The 18,658-nt window shown below is 36.2% G+C and overlaps 3 pseudogenes across 1 annotated transcript; all 3 read left to right on the forward strand.

The window, feature by feature from the left end:
* Nucleotides 1–8,630: 8,630 nt before the first annotated feature.
* Nucleotides 8,631–9,909, forward strand: LOC147943443 (F-box protein DOR pseudogene; annotated as a pseudogene).
* A 3,420-nt stretch (nucleotides 9,910–13,329) lies between these two features.
* LOC147943444 (F-box protein DOR pseudogene) lies at nucleotides 13,330–14,795 on the forward strand (annotated as a pseudogene). The gene has a single exon (XR_015558530.1). The product of XR_015558530.1 is annotated as an F-box protein DOR pseudogene (transcript).
* Nucleotides 14,796–16,586: 1,791 nt separating this feature from the next.
* On the forward strand, nucleotides 16,587–17,859 carry LOC147943445 (F-box protein DOR pseudogene; annotated as a pseudogene).
* The last annotated feature ends 799 nt before the right edge of the window (nucleotides 17,860–18,658 follow it).

The raw sequence follows: 18,658 nt of genomic DNA on the forward strand, positions 1-18,658 counted from the left end.
TTGAGGATTCGATGGATCGGTTGCCTGCTCCGACCTACGATAACGTGATATCTCGTCTTACTGGCTATGATGATAGAATTCAAGGTTACTCTGTCTCCACTGAAGTCTCGCCACATCTTGCATTTAACACCACCAGAACTTCAGGCTTCCGCGGTCGTGGCAACAGAGGTAGAGGCAGAGGATCGTTTTCCACTCGTGGACGTGGTTTTCATCAGCATTTCTCATCCGCAGCTCCATCAAGGACATCTTCTATTACGAATGAGAAGCCTATCTGTCAAATCTGTAGCAAAAGGGGTCACAACGCTTTTGAGTGCTGGTACAGGTTCGATGAAGAATACCAGCAACCTGCTCAACCTGCTATCAGTGCTGCAGCGTTCTCTGCTCTTCACATCACTGATGTTACAGACGATAGTAGCTGGTACCCTGACTCAGCAGCAACAGCGCATATCACGAGTTCCACTCAACGTCTGCAACAGTCCCAACCGTACCAAGGTAGTGATGTAGTAATGGCGAGTGATGGAAACTTTCTTCCAATAACGCATGTTGGCTCTGCAAACCTTCCCTCAACGTCAGGTAACATACCACTTAAAGATGTTCTAGTCTGTCCTGAAATAGCAAAGTCCTTATTGTCAGTATCTAAGTTAACTAAAGATTACCCTTGTGCTGTCACATTTGATGATATTGATGTTGTTATTAAGGACAAAGCATCACTCAAAGTTCTGACAAAGGGAAAGGAAAATAATGGGCTTTACAAGCTCGATGATCCGAAGTTTCAGGTGCTTTACTCTACAAGACAAATCAAGACAAGTGATGAGGTTTGGCACCAGAGATTAGGACATCCTAATAATCAAGTTCTTCAGTTTCTCTCAGCTAGAAAGGCAATTCAAGTTAATAAAAGTACCAGCAAGGTGTGTGAATCATGTCAGCTTGGGAAGAGTTCAAGGTTGCCTTTTAGTTCTTCTACTTTTATTGCTTCAAGACCTCTAGAGAGAGTGCATTGTGATCTCTGGGGTCCTTCTCCTGTTCCTTCTATTCAAGGATTCATATTTTATGCAGTATTTATTGATAATTATTCAAGATATTGTTGGCTTTATCCTTTAAAGAGAAAATCTGATTTCTGTTCCACCTTCATTAACTACCAATGTCTGGTTGAGAATCTGCTGCAAACAAAAATAGGCACTTTTCAGTCAGATGGTGGGGGAGAATTCACAAGTCAAAGGTTTCTTACACATCTGAAAGAAGCAGGTATACAACACTTCTTATCTTGCCCACACACACCTCAACAGAACGGTATAGCTGAGAGAAAACATAGACAGTTAACTGAGGTGGCTCTTACCTTGATGTTTCAAAGTGCTACTCCTCAAAGCTACTGGGTAGAAGCCTTCTTCACATCAAATTTCTCTCCAATCTTCTTCCCAATAGCTCTCTGAATGGAAACATCAGTCTGTATGAGGCGCTCTTCAGCAAACCACCAGAAGACTCTGCTTTACGAACGTTCAGTTGTGCTTGCTATCCCACTCTGAGACCTTATGCGCAAAACAAGTTTGACCCTCGCTCACTCAAATGTGTTTTTCTTGGTTACACTGAAAAATTTAAGGGATATCGTTGTTTATATCCTCCCACTGGTCGTGTGTATTTGAGTCGTCATGTAATTTTTGATGAACTGAGCTTCCCGTTTACAATCTCATATGCATATCTGCAACAGCCAGCACCTACTCCTTTGTATACAGCCTGGCTCAAGCAGTTGTCGTGTAATGAGGTCGTTAGTCCTATCAATGAATCTAACACAACCACCTCTGCAACACCTACTCTTACAGAGATATCTTCAGTAGCTCCGTCTGTACCAGCGAACGAACCTGCAACAACTATCACTACTGAAGACAGGGTTGATCAGCCACTTGGAGCTGATGATGAGAGTTCTGGGTGTACGGCAAGCTTAGAACTTGTTCCTATAGGCAACAGCTCCCAATCATCAGCTCCAATAGTGGAAAATTCAACAGAACCTGCAGTCGTCGTCACACAAAGCACAGAAACTACTGCAGCTTCTCTTACAACCTCAACACATCCCATGGAAACTCGCTCTAAAGCAGGAATATCCAAGCCAAACCCTCGGTATGCCCTTCTCACACAAAAGGTCTCCTATCCTAAACCTGCAACAGTAACTGAGGCTTTAAAAGATCCAAACTGGACAGCAGCAATGGGTGAGGAAATGGGAAATTGCAAAGAAGCAAAAACCTTCTCCCTTGTTCCTCAAACCCCAGACATGCATGTTTTAGGATCTAAATGGGTATTTCGAATCAAACTTAACGCAGATGGATCCTTGGATAAGTACAGAGCAAGATTGGTGGCTCAGGGTTTCAAGCAAGAAGAAGGCATTGACTACCTTGAGACCTACAGTCCAGTAGTTCGAACCGCAACAGTTAGAGGCGTTCTTCATTTTGCCACAATAAGAAACTGGGAAATCAAACAGATGGATGTAAAAAATGCTTTTTTACATGGTGATCTCACTGAAACAGTTTACATGAAGCAACCTGCAGGATTTGTGGATGCAAACTATCCTAATCATGTTTGTTTACTACACAAGTCCCTTTATGGTCTTAAGCAATCTCCAAGGGCCTGGTTTGACAAATTTAGCAATTTCTTGCTTGATTTTGGCTTTACCTGCAGTCTGCGAGATCCTTCTCTGTTCGTCTGCTTCAAAGGGAACAACATCATCATTCTTCTCCTCTATGTTGATGACATGGACATCACATGAAATTCTTCTGAGCTACTACAGGATCTTCTCGAACAGCTAAACAAACAATTTCGAATGAAAGATCTTGGCAAGCTGCATTACTTTCTTGGTATTCAAATCCAATATCACGAAGGTGGAATGTTTCTATCTCAACAAAAATATGCAGAGGATCTGTTAGCTGTAGCCGGTATGTCAACATGTGCTTCAGTTGCAACACCTCTCCCACAGCAGTTAAAACGAAAGTCACCACAATCCGGTAACTCTGCTCCACCCTCTCACTCTACTCCGTTTGCTAATCCTAAGTATTTTCGTAGCTTGGCAGGTCGATTGCAATATCTAACATTAACAAGACCAGACCTGCAATTCTCTGTCAACTACGTCTGTCAAAAAATGCATGACCATACAGTCTCTGACTTCAACCTTCTCAAACGCATTCTTCGCTATATCAAAGGGACATCAACCATGGGGATTTCTTTTGACAGATATTCGGATTCCAAACTCACTGCTTATAGTGACAGCGACTATGCAGGGTGTGAAAAGTCCAATCGCTCAACAGGCGGATTCTGCACCTTCCTTGGTCGCAATATGATCTCATGGTCATCTAGAAAACAAGACACTGTCTCCAAAAGCTCAACAGAAGCTGAATACAGGGCAATGTCTGAAGCCACTTCTGAAACCACCTGGTTTGTAAATTTGCTTCAAGATCTTGGGATGCAAACAACCGCTACTCCAGAACTCTTTTGCGACAATCTCTCCGCAGTCTATCTCACAGCTAATCCAAGTTTTCACTCTCGTACTAAACACTTTGCAACTCATTACCACTACATTCGGGAACAAGTTGCATTCGGTAATATCATCGTCAATCATATCTCTGCAGATTTTCAGATCGCAGATATATTTACCAAATCGCTCCCACAACGGCCTTTCGAGCTTCTTAGGCTCAAACTTGGCGTCGACTTGCCACCTACTCCAAGTTTGCGGGGGAGTGTGAAGAACAGAGACCAAAACGACGTAGCTTTACAAAAAGGATTATTGGGACCACGGCCCAATACATTCCCAAAGCCCATTCCAGCTCAACGGCTACCTGTGAAACACGACAAAGAAAAGCGGAAACCAACACCTTCAGACTGTACGACGATGACGACCAAGAACCGATTTGCAGCTCTCGAATCCTGCGGTGACAATGAGTCCACGTGACAATCATCAAGTGAATAGAAAAACCTAGAACCTAGGTTAAACTCTCAGCTTCTCTTGTATCCTAATATATAAAGGAACAAGGCATTGTATTCTAAAATAATCGATTGTCTTAATAAAAGAAGCAGTCTTTCTCTCTTCTCTGTTTTCTCTGTTTCTTTCTACAGTTCTTACATTAGGAGGAGCTGGAAATATATCATGGAGATTGATCGAGTGTAGTCTCCCCAAGCATTCTGTATATGATGAAACTGGAATATGCATCAATGGTGGTTTGTATTATCAAGCTTCGATTAATGGGGTTTTTAAGGTATAAGCGTATGGTGTCTCGGCGTGAGTCAACTCTGGTTAACTACAAGGGTAAATTAGGTGCACTTGAAGTGTCAGAGATTGGGTGTAGGACAGTTATTGGATATGATGACTATTTTCTGTTTATTTTTCTTCTTTTTATTAGAGCCCACAAGAAAGACAAGTCCAAGCCCAATCTTATGACATGTAACTAGGGTTCTTAGCAAGATGAAAGTCTCATATATATATATTGATGTAATGAGAACTTAGAGTGTATCTTTGAGAGTTGCCTCATCATAAATACGCACATCATCATCATCAAATTGAAATTTACAGGGATAATCATTGGTAAGCTTGGACACAGACAATAAGGACTTTGCAATACCAGGACAAACAAGAACATCGTTAAGATGTAAATTACCATAGGTTGAAGGGAGACTTGCTGATCCGGTGTGAGTGATAGGTAGAAAGCTTCCATCTCCCATCATGACTGACTCATTTCCTTCATAAACCTGAGCTTGTTGTAGGTGATGAGGAGAGTTAGTCATGTGATTCGTAGCTCCAGAGTCTGACACCCACTAGTTTCCGTTGTGATCAGTAACATCAGTAATCCGGAGAGCAGCTAAAGCATGAGGTATGTTGTCAAACTGGTAACTGTTATCAAACCGATGCCAACATTTTGAAGCTGGATGGCCTGGTTTACCACTGATCTGACAGATTACTTTGTTGACTCCACCAGATTCTTGGGATATTTGCTGATGAAAACCTCTTCCCTTTGTTGTGAAGTTGTTTATGCCATGGTTGTTACCATAGCGAGAGTTGCCTCTGCCTCTGTTGTTGTTGTAGTAGCCAGTCGAAGCAGTGCTAATGGTGTTGAACGCCATGTGAGGAGAGACTTCTGAACCACCATTGTAGCTTGCAAGACGGTCAGAGTAACTAGTGAGCCTTAAAATTACAGCATCCAAAGTCAGAGAAGGCTGAGCATCCATTAATCCTTCTACTGAGGTTTTGATAGGCTCATATTCCTTACCTAGACCCTTAAGAGCAGCAAATATCTTCATATGTTCACTAACCAGACTTCCTATAGAGGCAAGTTGCTCGCAAACCCTCTTTATTTCTTTTAGATACTCATCCATTGACTTATCTAACTTCTCGACAGTTTGAAGCTTATGTTGTAGTTCAAATAGATGAGAAGCTGATACCTTGTTGAAGTGTTGAGCCAAGGCTGACCAGAGATCTCGAGCTGTAGTGGTGTGGACAACATCTCGCAGAATGTCTTCAAAAAGAGATCCAAGCAGCCAAGCACGCACCACCTGGTCAGCATGATGCCAAGCTAGAAAGTCTGGATTTGTAACATGGCTGACTTGACCATCAATTGTAGGAACAGGAATGGAGGCTAGCGGTTGTCGAAAAGCTCCATTAACAAAGCCCATAAGATTTTGACCAGAGAGAAACGACTCAAACTGGGTTTTCCAGAAAAGATAATTTTTCTCTGTTAGTTGTACAGTGACACAATTAGAGATATGAAGAGTAGGAGGAGAATAGAGTTGGATTGCTTGATCCATAGCTCTGATACTATGAAGAAGCGAGCACAGCGGCTCTTTTAGGTAAAGAACATTACTCTCTTTATTTCCTTATCTTAGGTTTGTTACATAGGTTGCCTTATATAGGCATTACATTATTAGGGCTTGACAGCTCACTGCTCATATCACACATCATATGAGTCCAAACATTCAAACCTATTGCTGAGAGGTATATGATCAGTACAGTTCTCTTTTGCTTTCACTTTATTGTCTGGTTGTGTAGGTGTGGTTAGCCGCTGAGAGGAGGAAGACTTTGGCTGCATATTGGGCCTGACTGCACTGTTGGACATATTGGGCCTGACTTGTTTATTTGACTTAGGCTTTTGCAACGTTGGACTATTGATGGGCCTTGTTGATGTGCAGCCCATTACTGTCTCAGTTACTTCAGTCGGTATCTTTTTGACTTCTTTATCCACTGTTTTACTCTTGTGAATCTGAGATTGGATCTGAGACAATTGAGCTGTGTTCTTACCGGAGGAGGTTGGTGTTGAGATCGGAGCTGAGATCGGAGCAGTTGTTGGTGCTCTGCTAATACTTTTCTTCTGGATACTATATCATTCCCTTTGTTTACAGTTTGTACTAGTGGTCTGATCAGTAGGGATGGTTGTTCTGAGTTATGTTTTAGCCTTATAAGGTACTCTCTCTCTCTTCAGTCTTCATTGAGTAAGCCACAATCTTTAAACTGTTACCGAATGACATACCGGTCACAGTGGCACTTACTTATGGACATGATCCATCTTGAAGACTATTAAAATTGCTTTTGCTAAAATAAGCCTAAAAGCTAAGTTCTAATTTACCACTGAATCGAACCGGAATAATAGCAGCCAGTTATGCCGGTTCGGTTTAATTAAGATTTCACCAATTATTAGTTAGCCGGAATTTTTTTTTTTTACAGTTTGCAACCGTTCGTATATACTCCCTCCGTTTCAAAATATAGGATGTTTTAGTAGAAACACATATATTAAGAAAAAGTTACTTTTAAAAAGTTTAACCAATCATACTCAAAACTGCATAATATAAAATATAAAATTAATCTAAAAGTTACATAAAAAGGAAACATCCTATATTATAAAACAAAAATTATCCTCTAAACATACTATATTATGAAACAGAGGGAGTATATACTTATCAGCCCGCGTTATTACGCGGGTAATATTAGATAAATTATTGGGAATAATTAAGTAGTAATATACTTATTTTTAGATTTATCTTGTAACATTTTAATATTGAATATGAACCTCTCATGTTATTCTCTCAGTTCATTATATAAGAGTTTTAAGGCTCTTTTGCTCTATTTTATAATATTCTATGTAGAATTTTTATTAATATAACAATTTATGACTATTTGAACTATTTGAAGTTTTATAAATGACATAATATTTATTGTTTATTAATCTTTGTGCTTTTACCCAAAAACTCTTATAGCACAAGGAATACCATTTAAATATCTATATCATCATAATAAACCATATTTTAAGTTTAATTACACATTTCATCTTAATGCATAGACTAAATATTTTATATCAAACACAATTAATACATCATATCAAATCTATATCTTAGTAAGAATTGAAAATACCAATAAAAATTAACAAAATATAATTCACAAACAAATTGAATCATCATTATTTAAGATATATTTGTTATGTTTCTATCTCGTAAGTACTAATTTTATCTCATGTCATAATCAATTTTAAATGAGTGAAATTCTAAAATATATATATATATATATATATATATATAAATATAGAAACATTCTCATCAAATAACTGAAGATTCATTTCTATAAATTATAATTTATTTCGAATTATCTTATGTTTTAACATATGCGTTACAAAAATACATGTGTTGAAATTATAAAATCAAACATAAGAAATGACTAATATTCTTAAATGAATTTGTTTAAAATTATACATATTAATATTTGAAAATTTTAAAATCTAAAATAAATTTCATTGTTAGACATTCAATTTAGTAATCACATTTAACTATCTATTTCATCGTAAAGCCATAATTCACTTCTTCATGGATTAGAGTTAAAAATTTAACAAAAATAATAATATGAGCATCATATGAGATAATATGTATATTAGTTAGTATTTTAAATTTAACAATAAAAAAATCAGTTAACATCCACCAAATTTTTGGAAATCCAAAAATATCCTAAAATTATGCTTCTATATGTCATAATTTCATAAGTAATACTTTTGTCAATTTTCATCAATTAACCAAAATTCATTCCTACAAACTCATTTTTTCTATATATTTTTTCAGGTGTCTCGTATTACTACATGCATTAGGATCTTTAAAATAAAACATGTAAAACTATACTAATACACATCATGTATTGAATTTTTTTTCTTTTTAAGTTCATTTTCTTTCAAGGTTTTATGTACTTACTTACAATAAAAATTTATATTACAACGATAAATATAATTTATATCCGACTAAAATTATGTTAAATAATTTATGTTATTCTTTTTAACTTTGTTATTCATTATTTTTTTTTATTAATATACATGTTTAATAAATTAAGTTTTTGCTTACATATGTCAAATTTTATTGAGAACACAAGTATAATATAATTAGCATAAAATGGAAAAATATACTGATTTTGTTAGTTTTACTTTTTGATTTAGAGAAATAATTTTTCAAAAATATAAGCATGTAAAATCTTGAAAATATAATTAGCTATCCTAATTTTTGACACGTGTCAACATCTAATCAATATATTTGACATGTGTTACGATCTTGTTAACTAGTAACTTTGACATAAAGCTTACTCCGACATCCCGTCCTTTTCAAATCAAAATAACATTGAATCTAGGGTTTAAAAGCAGCGTCTTCTCCGCCATGAAAACACGGCGGCAGCACGTCTCCGAGGATGATGTAACCGTTTGTCGACGAAATACGCGACCGAAGACGACCTCAATTAATGGTGAAGAAAACGCATTACCGATACCAATAGATCTCGTTTTCGAGATATTCTCGTGATTGTCGGCGACATCTGTAGCGATATGTCGCTGCGTATCAAAGCTATGGGCTAACACACTTGGTTGTCCAGATTTCAAGGAGTTGTTCTTGAAAAGATCTTCGGCTTGTCCGCAGCTATTGTTCGTCCGCGAAAACTTTGATGTATTCTTCTCCTCGCCTCAGCTTCAAAATCCGGATGCGAACTCGTCTCATGCAGTCGCCACTCGTCTTATGCATTTCCCCTTCGATGGTTTTTATGAAATGAGCGGTGGTTCTGTTCATGGATTGGTCTGTCTTATTTACTATAAGCAGATCCCAAAGGGAAGGAAGGAAACGGTGCCGGTGATATGTAACCCTAGCACCGGTCAATCCTTAACATTACCCAAAGTGAGGACAAATAGAGTTAATGTGATAAGCTACTTGGGATATGATCCAGTTGGTAAACAATTCAAGGTATTGTCCATGTCCTTGCCAATTTTTGGCAACCAAAAGGGGATGTGTGGGGAGCATCAAGTTCTAACTTTAGGGCCTGGAAAACTGTCATGGAGAATGATCAACTGTAGTGCTGTCCCCCATGGGATTCTATATAATGAAAATAGAATATGCATCAATGGTGTTTTGTATTATCAAGCTTGGGTCCTTGGGTTTTCTAAGGTAATTATCTGCTTTGATGTTAGCTCTGAAAAGTTTACCCTTATTAACCTTGATAAGGATATGGTGCCTTGGCATGAGCCAACTTTGGTTAACTACAAGGGTAAATTAGGTGCACTTACAGCCTCAGATTTCGGGTCCTTTGGGACAGTTAGTGGAGATACTGAATGTCTTCAGTTGTGGGTTTTAGTAGACGCAGAGAAACACGAATGGTTGAAGTATACCTACGTCTTGCCCCCTTTGTGGAAGAATGTAGTTGGGAATGCTAGTTTAGACTTTGTTATTTTGACCGGTACAAACGAAATTGTCTTGTCGCCGTCGTATGATGCATCCGGCCCTTTCTGTGCTTTCTACTACAATTTCGAGAGCCAAACTGTCAGAAAAGTTGAAATGCAAGGAATTGACACATGTGTGAGAAACGTTCACAGCTTTGTAGACCATGTAGAGGATGTGAAGCTTATGGAAATGTTTCTACCTCGAGTATCATAATTGATTATGGGCTCTTAGTACATTCAAAGGCGGACGTACGTTACGGTGAACCGGGGCACTTGCCACGGGTAAAAATTTTAAGGTTAATGTTATTTTACATGAATTTTTAAGTATGCACCTGCTAAAATATTTTTTGTTGCCCCCATTACCCTATTTTCTTCTTAGATACACGTTTTGTGTTGTGTATAATACTAAAATATCATACAAATACAATACAAAAACTTAATTTTGTTTATATTCCCTATATTAACAAGCCCATATTCTATAAATAAAACAAAATATTATTACTTATCTTAACTTAACAAAACTAATCAAATGTTTTAACTGATATAATTTTATTTAAAAAATAATAAAAAATAATTTAATATTATTACCCCGGATAAAATTATTTTCTGGATCCGCCACTGAGTACATTCATTATTATGCTATAATGGATGACTTATTTATTCTCTGTTTTTTAAAGTTTTGAACTATATTCTGTTGTCTACATGGTTGTTCTAACTTCTAAGGCACGTTTTTGCCTTTTTAAAGTCCTTGGTAATTCTTTGTCCGACAAAAAATGTTTACGAGACCTCGGAATAATGGCTGACGGTTCAACCGGTTCGGTTTCATTTTGATTTCACCAATCTTATCTTATAAATATTTAGAGTTTCTACTAAAATTTTCAACTAGAGAGTAACACATGTCGCATGAAAGCTTGACACCTATCCAAAATTCACAAAATTATATAACACCTTTAATAATATACTAATACATACAATATGTATTTTTCCTCAAATTTAAATACACTTATATATATATATATATATTTTAACTAAACTTAAGTGGGAGTTATTGCTTTGAGATTTGAATAGAGTCTTAAAGACTTTAAATGTTATGTAGAATTTATTGTTAAACTCTGCTAAAATTTAGTGTTATTATATAATGTGTGATTTATAAAAAGTCATTTAAAATCTTAACAAATTTGGGTTACTGGATACAGACTTTTATAAACTCATTAAAATTTCTGTATTATTCAATTAAAACAAAAGAATCTAGGATTGTTAATGAATTTAATTATTATGTTATTAGTTCATGATTTTATACACTTTCTAAACAAAATAAAGTCATGAAAAATATCACAAAAAATACAAAGATTGTTTGGAGCATATTACAAGATTTTAGAAAACTAATCAACAAAACTATAGAATACTCTCTAGCAATCCTTAAAAATCTGTTACTTATTCATTTTTGATGATTTTGTTGAAATCTTCAAAATTTTGTATAAAATAGAATCCAATAACACCCCTTAAATATATCATTATATTTAAAAGAACTAAATATAAAAAAAAAAACCATACAACAAAAAAAATAACACCATGACACACTTTATGTTTGACCGGCCAATTAATATATTTAAATGTGAATTACCTACATAAATAACATATATGTAATTTGTTATCAACAAGCAAACACCTCTAAATATTTTACAAGACATTGTATTATAAAACTATCTTATAATGTCTTTTTTAGTAACTAAAATATATTATAAATTTAACATCAAACAATTTTGTAATAAATTATGCAAAAATATACTATAGGCAATTTATAATAAAACATAACATCAAACAGATTTATTATATCTAACAAATATTATTAGCCCAATCATTGGCGGTTTCACTTATGTGCATAATACTTTTTGTTACTGCTATGAGATTGATTTTGCTTCAATTGCAATTTTAAAATTATTTATAAACACATACTTTTAATTTTGACTCTTCTAGGTCGCTCACTAAAGTCATATACATTAAATAACGAAATTAACTAATATTCGTAACGTAAATTTGTAAAATGGGTTCTCTAACTGTTATTTAAACGTTTACTTCAATTTAATGAGTTTTGCATGAATGACTTTTAATATGAATTTAGTTTTTTTTTTCTTTTCTTGTAGTGGACAAGTTTCCTTGCAATTTATTCAAGACAAAAAAAAAATTACAAAAAGACATGTCTTGAATCATAGTTTCATGGGCATCAACCTCAACAAGCGATTCCACAGCAACCAAAGTATCTTCTAACATATGCAAGCCTAAAGGCAAAGTAAAAATATAGTTGGCTAACCTGTCGGTAAGATAATTAACTTCCCTATAAATATGTGAAATTTGGACTATCCATTCTCGAGATATAAAGTAATGACACAAACTAAAATGAGAGGGAGAAACAGTCTTAGTGTATGAATTTAGTTGGTCATGATTTGACTTCTAATCTTATATATATAAGGTAAGCTGACAGCTAAAAATTCAAATACAGAATCTTATTCAAGTGATACGATCTTCTCCTTATTAGTCTTATTTCTTCAACTAAAGTATCTTTTTCGATCAATATTTAATATAGAGGACGCTATTGTAATGACAACTACAATTTATTTTTAAGAAAATCGATTATTAAAAGGTTAAACAACAATTAGAATTGTTTTTCTTTTAATTTGTATGCAAAAAATTTAAACGACAACTAATTTGAATGAGAGGGAGAATCAGTTTTAATCTAAAGACATGTATTTTAGTGTGGGATTTTAGTAACCCACACATAACTAACATATATGTAACTATTATAAAACTATGCTATTTTAGTAATTAAATAATTCTTATGTGTTGAGTTTCGTCTCTCATCCTATTAGTGCATTAGAATTTTTTAAAATTTTTTAATCTTTATCTATATATATATATATATACATATATTAACAATTTAATATTAATCATCTTAATTGTACAATTAACTCACTAACCTCTAAGATTTTTTTCACATTAAAACAAAACGAACTGCATGAAAAACACAATTAAGTCAAATTAGTTTTGTAGGAATTTGGCTAATGGTCCGACCAATTGTGGGCCAATGGTTGACAGAAAAAAAAGAAACACAATTAAGTCAAATTAGTTCTGTGACTTATGCTCAATTTTGCATGACCATCATTACAATCATTACAAACAGAACCAAGTTTGTAGATTTCAAGCAGCCATTTATGGCGTCAGGGCTTATGGTGGTAGGTCCTGTGAAGGGGGCCAAGTCTAGTCCTTTGTCGTTCTTGAAGCCATTCACTATAGAGATGTGGGCTGTGACCGGGGCCCTTTTTCTCTTTGTTGGAGCCGTCAATCTCACAAGAGGAACAAGTGAACTGAATCATGAATAAAGAGGAGCAAGTGAACTGAATCATGAATAAAGAGCATTTCTGTGTATGGGGTTTGTAAAAATGTATCATGTGTTAATTAAGTGACTTGCACGTTATGTTTCTAATTAACCACTCAATCGACCCGGAATAGTGACAGCCGGTTTAACGGTTCGGTTAAATCTATACCGAGTTTTATTTTGCAACCCTTCATATACTCACTCTTTCATATCGCGACCTTTATATATATATATATCAAAATTGCAGTTGAATCTAGGGTTTAAATCAGTGTCGTCTCCGCCATGAAAAAGCGGCGGCAGCGCGTCTCTGAGGATGATGTAACCATTTCCCGAGACAATGCGCGACAGCAGACCTCATTTAACGGTGAGGAAAACGCATTGCCGATCCCAGTTGATCTTGTTTTCGAGATATTCTCGAGGTTGCCGGCGAAATCTGTAGCGATATGTCGCTGCGTATCGAAGCTCTGGGCCTCGACACTTTGCCTTCCCCATTTCACTGAGTTTTTCTTGGCCAGATCTTCGGCTCGCCCGCAGCTATTGTTCGCCTACCAAAAAGACGGCGAGTTCTTCTTCTACTCCTCGCCTCAGCCTCAGAATCCAGATGAGAACTCGTCTCCTGTAGTCGCCACTCGTCTTATGCAATTCCCCTTCGATGGTCATTGTGAAGTGAGCAGTGGTCTTGTCCATGGCTTGGTCTGTCTTATAAATAAGCGGATCTCAAGTGGAAGAAGGACGGAAACGGTGCCGGTGATATGTAACCCTAGCACCGGTCAATCCTTACCTTTACCCAAAGTGAGGACACAGAGAGTTTATGTGATAAGCTATTTGGGATATGACCCAGTTGGTAAACAATTCAAGGTATTGTCCATGACCTGTCCAGTACATGGAAAACAAAGGAGGATGTGTGGGGAGCATCAAGTTCTGACGTTAGGGCCTGGAAAACTGTCATGGAGAATGATCGATTGTAGTGTCCCCCATGGGATTCTATATAATGAAACTAGAATATGCATCAATGGTGTTTTGTATTATCAAGCTTGGGTCTTTGGGGTTTCTAAGGTAATTTGCTTTGATTTTAGGTCTGAAAAGTTTACATTTATTAACCTTGATAAAGGTATGGCGTCTCAGCATAAGCCAACTCTGGTTAACTACAAGGGTAAATTAGGTTCACTTGAACTTGAAGTGTCAGATTTCGAGTTTAAGACAGTTACTGGAGATACTGAACGGCTTCATTTGTGGGTTTTAGTAGACGCAGAGAAACACGAATGGTTAAAGCATAGGTTCTTATTGCCCCCTTTGTGGAAGAATGTAGTTGGCAAGGCTGAGTTAGCCTTTGTTGGAGTGACCGGTACTAATGAAATTGTGTTGTCGCAGCAACATACATTCGAACCTTTCTGTTTTTTCTACTACAATCTCGAGAGCGAGACTGTCAGAAAAATTGAAATGCAAGGAATGGATATATGTAGTAATGAAATTCACAGCTTTGTCGACCATGTAGAGGACGTGAAGCTTATGGAAATGTTTCCAACTTGAGGTTCTGTAACAGATTATTGGAGGACTTATTATCATGTTTTTGAAGTTTTAATTAACTATATATATCATGTAGACTGGATGATGAAGAGGAATGGTTGTTTCTAACTTCTAAGGCACGTTTTAGCCTTTCAAAGTACTTTCTCTTCATTCTCTTCATTATAACGCAAATTAAATAACAAACAATAAGAGTTGTGATTTACCTTGACAAAAGCACTTGGAAAAATCAAGTTCAAGGAAATGAGAGATCTAGTTGGAGTAAGAGACTTCAAACTTAGCAGGGAGAATGTTGGCTTAAGCATGAAGTTAACTTGAGACGAAAGTAATCCTAATCTATTTAAACATAGGTGTTTTCCAATAGGATTAGGAGATTTTATATATAAGGAGATGTCAGGTTGTGACATAACTTATGATTTGAAAAAGAGAGATTGTGAGTGCTTAAGTTTTTGAGGTATTTTTTCGTAAGAAAAAATAAAAAGTGTTCTTTAAGCTCTTAAATCAAACCTGAGAACAATACGTTTTGCTTACGAAAGCTGTTGTGACTTAAAATTAAATAGTGATCCGGAATACTGACAGTCGGTTTAACGGTTCAGTTTGAACTAAACCATGTTTTTTTTGCAGTTGCAACCCTTCCTTCCTTCATATCGCGACCTTTTAAATCAAAACTGCAGTTGAATCTAGGGTTTGAAACAGTTGTATTCTCCGCCTTGAAAACACGGCGGCAGCACGTGTCTGAGGATGATGTCATCATTTCTCGACACCATACGCGGCCGAAGACCTCAGGAGGAAACGCATTACCGATCCCAATTGATCTCGTTTACGAGATATACTCCCCAAGCATTCTGTATATGATGAAACTGGAATATGCATCAGTGGTGGTTTGTATTTTCAAGCTTTGGTTAATAGGGTTTCTAAGGTAATTTGCTTTGATGTTAGGTCTTAAAAGTTTACAGTTATTAACCTTGATAAAGCTATGGTGTCTTGGCCTAAGCCAATTCTGGTTAACTACAAGGGTAAATTAGGTTCACTTGAAGTTGAAGTGTCAGAGATTGAGTCTATGACAGTTACTGGAGATACTAAATGTCTTCAGTTGTGAGTATTAGTAGACGCAGAGAAACACAAATGGTTAAAGCATAGGTTCTTATTGCCCCCTTTGTGGAAGAATGTAGTTGGGAAGGCTAAGTTACACGCTGTTGGAGTGACCGGTACAAATGAAATTGTGTTGTCGCCGTATTATTCCTCCGGCCCTTTATGTGTTTTCTACTACAATTTCGAGAGCCATACTGTCAGAAAAGTTGAAATGCAAGGAATTGATGTAGTTAAGAACTGCAGGGTTCACATCTTTATAGACCATGTAGAGAACGTGAAGCTTATGCAAATGTTTTAGAACTTATATAATACCTTGATGCTATGGTACAGTCCTTATGTTATTGGATATGATGGCTATTTTCTATTTTTTTTTTCTTTTCTTCTGGATACTATATCATTCCCTTTGTTTACAGTTTGTACTAGTGGTTTGATCAGTAGGAATGGTTGTTCTGAGTTATGTTTTAGCCTTATAAAGTACTCTCTCTTCAGTCTTCATTGGGTAAGCCACAATCTTTAAACTGTTACCGAATGACATACCTGTCACAGTGGCACTTATCAACCTCAATCTCCTAGATTATGGACATGATCCATCTTTTGTAAGTTTCATTGTAAACAAATAAAGTAATATATCTTTATCTTGAAGACTATTAAAATTGCTTTCGCTAAAATAAGCCTAAAGCTAAGTTCTAATTTACCACTGAATCAAACCGGAATAATAGCAGCCGGTTAAGCCGGTTCGGTTTATTAAGATTTCGCCAATTATTAATTAGGCGAATATATATATATATATATATATATATATATATTTTTTATATTTGCAGTTTGCAACCCTTCGTATATATATACTCACTCTTTTACATCACGTCCTTTTTAAATCAAAATAACATTGAATCTAGGTTTAAAAGCAGTGTCTTCTCCGCCATGAAAACACGGCGGCAGCACGTCTCCGAGGATGATGTAACCGTTGGTCGACGGAATACGCGACCGAAGACGACCTCAATTAATGGTGAAGAAAACGCATTGCTGATCCCAGTTGATCTCGTTTACGAGATATTCTCGAGGTTGCCGGTGAAATCTGTAGCGATATGTCGCTGCGTATCGAAGCTATGGGCTTCCACACTTTGTTGTCCAGATTTTACGGAGTTGTTCTTGAAAAGATCTTCGGTTTCTCCGCAGCTATTGTTCGTCGACGAAAACTTTGATGTGTTCTCCTTCTTCTCCTCGCCTCAGCTTCAAAATCCGGAGGTGAACGCGTCTCATGTAGTCGCCACTCGTCTTATGCAATTCCCCTTCGATGGTATTTATGAAATGAGCGGTGGTTCTGTTCATGGTTTGGTCTGTCTTATTTATAGTAAGCAGATCCCAAAGGGAAGGAAGGAAACGGTGCCAGTGATATGTAACCCTAGCACCGGTCAATCCTTAGCATTACCCAAAGTGAGGACAAAGAGAGTTAATGTGATAAGCTATTTGGGGTATGATCCAGTTGGTAAACAATTCAAGGTATTGTCCATGTCCTGGCCAATAATTGGCAACCATAAGGGGATGTGTGGGGAGCATCAAGTTCTAACATTAGGGCCTGGAAAGCTGTCATGGAGAATGATCGACTGTAGTGTCCCCCATGGGATTCTATATGATGAAAATAGAATATGCATCAATGGTGTTTTGTATTATCAAGCTTGGGTCCTTGGGTTTCCTAAGGTAATTTGCTTTGATGTTAGCTCTGAAAAGTTTACCCTTATTAACCCTTATAAGGGTATGGTGCCTTGGTGTGAGCCAACTCTGGTTAACTACAAGGGTAAATTAGGTGCACTTGAATCGTCAGATTTCGGGTTTAGGACAGTTAGTGGAGATACTGAATGTCTTCAGTTGTGGGTTTTAGTAGACGCAGAGAAACACGAATGGTTGAAGTATACCTACGTCTTGCCCCTTTTGTGGAAGAATGTAGTTGGGAATGCTAGGTTACACTTTGTTGGAGTGACTGGTACAAACGAAATTTTCTTGTCGTGGTATGATCCAGCCGACCCTTTCTGTGTTTGCTACTACAATTTCGAGAGCCAAACTGTCAGAAAAGTTGAAATGCAAGGAATGGACACATGTGTGAGAAATGTTCACAGCTTTGTAGACCATGTAGAGAATGTGAAGCTTATGGAAATGTTTATACCTCGAGAATCGTAATAGATTATGGGCTCTTAGTACATTCATTATGCTATAATGGATGGCTTATTTATTCTCTGTTTTTTTTTAAGTTTTGAACTATATTCTGTGGTCTACATAGGTTGTTCTAACTTCTAAGGCACGTTTTAGCTTTTTTAAAGTCCTTTGTGTGTGTTCATGAATTCTTAGTCCGACAAAAAATGTTTACGAGACCGTGGATTACATAGTGCAAATAAAATATAAGTTACCAATTACCACTGAATCGAACCGGAATAATAGCTGACGGTTCTGATGTAGACTTTCTCCTAAAATTTTCAATCACCTTTAATAATAAACTAATACATATGTTTTTTTCCTCAAATTTAAATATACTAATATATATTTTAACTAAACTTAAATGTATCATTATATTTAAAATATATGACTAATATATTAAAAAATCATACAAAATGAGAGATCTAGTTGGAGTAAGAGACTTCAGGCTTAAAAGGAAAAATGTTGGCTTAAACATGAGTTGACTTGAGAAGAAAGTAATCCTAATCTAAACAGAGTTATGGTTATAGATAAGAATCAAAGATGTTTAGGAGCTATCTAAACATAAGTGTTTTCCAATAGGATTAGAATTAAGGCTTTATATATAAGAAGATGTAAGGTTGTGACATAACTTATGATTTGAGAAAGAGATATTGTGAGTGCTTAAGTTTTTGAGGTATTTTTCTCAAGCAATAAGGAAAAGTGTTGTTTAAATAAATCTTTAAGCTCTTAAATCACACTTGAGAACAATACATTTTTGAAAATAAGAGAACAATAAGTTTTGCTT

Source organism: Camelina sativa, chromosome 5 (genome assembly GCF_030686135.1).
Source record: "Camelina sativa cultivar CO46 ecotype springtype chromosome 5, ASM3068613v1".
Classification (NCBI taxonomy): domain Eukaryota; kingdom Viridiplantae; phylum Streptophyta; class Magnoliopsida; order Brassicales; family Brassicaceae; genus Camelina; species Camelina sativa.